Here is a 4822-nt window from a genome sequence, read left to right as displayed (position 1 = left end):
GGTGTTGGGATTATATCTGCAACACGGGCATTATCGAAAGATGGTTAAGTGGAGTCACCCAATGGGTGCCGTGCGTTATCAGGTACGTAATGCACAGTAGAGATACATTGTCGGGAGGTGGAACCCGAAAAATGTACAAGTCCGGGAATACGGGGTGCATCGTATGTAACGTTCGATGTACATATAAAGCCTGGTAGGTGTTGGGATTATATCTGCAACACGGGCATTATCGAAAGATGGTTAAGTGGAGTCACCCAATGGGTGCCGTGCGTTATCAGGTACGTAATGCACAGTAGAGATACATTGTCGGGAGGTGGAACCCGAAAAATGTACAAGTCCGGGAATACGGGGTGCATCGTATGTAACGTTCGATGTACATATAAAGCCTGGTAGGTGTTGGGATTATATCTGCAACACGGGCATTATCGAAAGATGGTTAAGTGGAGTCACCCAATGGGTGCCGTGCGTTATCAGGTACGTAATGCACAGTAGAGATACATTGTCGGGAGGTGGAACCCGAAAAATGTACAAGTCCGGGAATACGGGGTGCATCGTATGTAACGTTCGATGTACATATAAAGCCTGGTAGGTGTTGGGATTATATCTGCAACACGGGCATTATCGAAAGATGGTTAAGTGGAGTCACCCAATGGGTGCCGTGCGTTATCAGGTACGTAATGCACAGTAGAGATACATTGTCGGGAGGTGGAACCCGAAAAATGTACAAGTCCGGGAATACGGGGTGCATCGTATGTAACGTTCGATGTACATATAAAGCCTGGTAGGTGTTGGGATTATATCTGCAACACGGGCATTATCGAAAGATGGTTAAGTGGAGTCACCCAATGGGTGCCGTGCGTTATCAGGTACGTAATGCACAGTAGAGATACATTGTCGGGAGGTGGAACCCGAAAAATGTACAAGTCCGGGAATACGGGGTGCATCGTATGTAACGTTCGATGTACATATAAAGCCTGGTAGGTGTTGGGATTATATCTGCAACACGGGCATTATCGAAAGATGGTTAAGTGGAGTCACCCAATGGGTGCCGTGCGTTATAAGGTACGTAATGCACAGTAGAGATACATTGTCGGGAGGTGGAACCCGAAAAATGTACAAGTCCGGGAATACGGGGTGCATCGTATGTAACGTTCGATGTACATATAAAGCCTGGTAGGTGTTGGGATTATATCTGCAACACGGGCATTATCGAAAGATGGTTAAGTGGAGTCACCCAATGGGTGCCGTGCGTTATAAGGTACGTAATGCACAGTAGAGATACATTGTCGGGAGGTGGAACCCGAAAAATGTACAAGTCCGGGAATACGGGGTGCATCGTATGTAACGTTCGATGTACATATAAAGCCTGGTAGGTGTTGGGATTATATCTGCAACACGGGCATTATCGAAAGATGGTTAAGTGGAGTCACCCAATGGGTGCCGTGCGTTATAAGGTACGTAATGCACAGTAGAGATACATTGTCGGGAGGTGGAACCCGAAAAATGTACAAGTCCGGGAATACGGGGTGCATCGTATGTAACGTTCGATGTACATATAAAGCCTGGTAGGTGTTGGGATTATATCTGCAACACGGGCATTATCGAAAGATGGTTAAGTGGAGTCACCCAATGGGTGCCGTGCGTTATCAGGTACGTAATGCACAGTAGAGATACATTGTCGGGAGGTGGAACCCGAAAAATGTACAAGTCCGGGAATACGGAAAAGTTCCCCATGAAAGGCTGGGGATACAATTATTGATACAAATAATGTGCCTAAGGGTACATTTATTTTTCTAAGTCCCAGAAATCCGTCACTGAACATCACGACTTACAAACACATCTTCCCCCGGTCCTCCCATATACGGCACGGGGACAAGTATGAAGAATGAAAATCATGTGTGTATGGAACATATAATGTGCCTGAGAGCACATTTTTTTTCTAAGTCCCAGAAATCCGTCACTGAACATCACGACTTACGAAGACATCTTCCCCCGGTCCTCCCATATACGGCACGGGGACAAGTATGAAGAATGAAAATCATGTGTGTATGGAACATATAATGTGCCTGAGAGCACATTTTTTTTCTAAGTCCCAGAAATCCGTCACTGAACATCACGACTTACGAAGACATGTTCCCCCGGTCCTCCCATATACGGCACGGGGACAAGTATGAAGAATGAAAATCATGTGTGTATGAAACATATAATGTGCCTGAGAGCACATTTTTTTTCTAAGTCCCAGAAATCCGTCACTGAACATCACGACTTACGAAGACATGTTCCCCCGGTCCTCCCATATACGGCACGGGACAAGTATGAAGTATGAAAATTTTTGGTCACAGCGTGAAATCCCTCTAATGATCATGAAAATAGCATCGGATCACTTATCTGACCATAAAAAGTGAACCAAAACCCTATTTGGACAAACTTTTTGGTCCTATGAAAAATCACTTTTCATATATGTCATGGTCGAAAATTTTCTAAGTCCCAAAAAATCACATATTCTCGAATATCTCGAAAACTACTTATCGGACAGGGGTCAACCAAGGTGTTTTAGAAAGGTCTTTACTAGCTCTATTTAATGAGCCATAGCGACTTTCAAGTGATTTTTTGACACTTTTTCGCATATCGGCATCCTTGGTTCCCATACTGGCCATAGGCCATAGGGCACCGAACGGCCAACTTTTGGTCCGGGGGTGAAATTTTTTTTTCACGAGATTTTGATGAAAATGGCTTCGGAACGCGTTTCTAATAATGAAAAGTGAAACCAAACAGTATTTGCGAAGAAAAAATTGTCCTATGAAAAAATCACTTTTTCTTAGGGTACGGGTCAAAAATTTTCTAAGTCCCAAAAAATCACTTATTCTCGAATATCTCGAAAACTACGTATCGGACAGGGGTCAACCAAGGTGTTTTAGAAAGGTCTTTACAAGCTCTATTTAATGAGCCATAGCGACTTTCAAGTGATTTTTTGACACTTTTTCGCATATCGGCATCCTTGGTTCCCATACTGGCCATAGGCCATAGGGCACCGAACGGCCAACTTTTGGTCCGGGGGTGAAATTTTTTTTTCACGAGATTTTGATGAAAATGGCTTCGGAACGCGTTTCTAATAATGAAAAGTGAAACCAAACAGTATTTGCGAAGAAAAAATTGTCCTATGAAAAAATCACTTTTTCTTAGGGTACGGGTCAAAAATTTTCTAAGTCCCAAAAAATCACTTATTCTCGAATATCTCGAAAACTACGTATCGGACAGGGGTCAACCAAGGTGTTTTAGAAAGGTCTTTACAAGCTCTATTTAATGAGCCATAGCGACTTTCAAGTGATTTTTTGACACTTTTTCGCATATCGGCATCCTTGGTTCCCATACTGGCCATAGGCCATAGGGCACCGAACGGCCAACTTTTGGTCCGGGGGTGAAATTTTTTTTTCACGAGATTTTGATGAAAATGGCTTCGGAACGCGTTTCTAATAATGAAAAGTGAAACCAAACAGTATTTGCGAAGAAAAAATTGTCCTATGAAAAAATCACTTTTTCTTAGGGTACGGGTCAAAAATTTTCTAAGTCCCAAAAAATCACATTATTCTCGAATATCTCGAAAACTACGTATCGGACAGGGGTCAACCAAGGTGTTTTAGAAAGGTCTTTACAAGCTCTATTTAATGAGCCATAGCGACTTTCAAGTGATTTTTTGACACTTTTTCGCATATCGGCATCCTTGGTTCCCATACTGGCCATAGGCCATAGGGCACCGAACGGCCAACTTTTGGTCCGGGGGTGAAATTTTTTTTTCACGAGATTTTGATGAAAATGGCTTCGGAACGCGTTTCTAATAATGAAAAGTGAAACCAAACAGTATTTGCGAAGAAAAAATTGTCCTATGAAAAAATCACTTTTTCTTAGGGTACGGGTCAAAAATTTTCTAAGTCCCAAAAAATCACTTATTCTCGAATATCTCGAAAACTACGTATCGGACAGGGGTCAACCAAGGTGTTTTAGAAAGGTCTTTACAAGCTCTATTTAATGAGCCATAGCGACTTTCAAGTGATTTTTTGACACTTTTTCGCATATCGGCATCCTTGGTTCCCATACTGGCCATAGGCCATAGGGCACCGAACGGCCAACTTTTGGTCCGGGGGTGAAATTTTTTTTTCACGAGATTTTGATGAAAATGGCTTCGGAACGCGTTTCTAATAATGAAAAGTGAAACCAAACAGTATTTGCGAAGAAAAAATTGTCCTATGAAAAAATCACTTTTTCTTAGGGTACGGGTCAAAAATTTTCTAAGTCCCAAAAAATCACTTATTCTCGAATATCTCGAAAACTACGTATCGGACAGGGGTCAACCAAGGTGTTTTAGAAAGGTCTTTACAAGCTCTATTTAATGAGCCATAGCGACTTTCAAGTGATTTTTTGACACTTTTTCGCATATCGGCATCCTTGGTTCCCATACTGGCCATAGGCCATAGGGCACCGAACGGCCAACTTTTGGTCCGGGGGTGAAATTTTTTTTTCACGAGATTTTGATGAAAATGGCTTCGGAACGCGTTTCTAATAATGAAAAGTGAAACCAAACAGTATTTGCGAAGAAAAAATTGTCCTATGAAAAAATCACTTTTTCTTAGGGTACGGGTCAAAAATTTTCTAAGTCCCAAAAAATCACATTTTCTCGAATATCTCGAAAACTACTTATCGGACAGGGGTCAACCAAGGTGTTTTAGAAAGGTCTCAACAAGCTCTAAATAATGGGCCATAGCGACTTTTTAGTGATTTTTTGACAAATTTTGTCATATCGGCATCCCGAGTTCCCATACTGGCC

This window comes from Anopheles stephensi, unplaced genomic scaffold (assembly GCF_013141755.1).
Source record: "Anopheles stephensi strain Indian unplaced genomic scaffold, UCI_ANSTEP_V1.0 ucontig155, whole genome shotgun sequence".
NCBI lineage: Eukaryota > Metazoa > Arthropoda > Insecta > Diptera > Culicidae > Anopheles > Anopheles stephensi.
Note: the sequence above shows the minus strand (reverse complement) of the source record.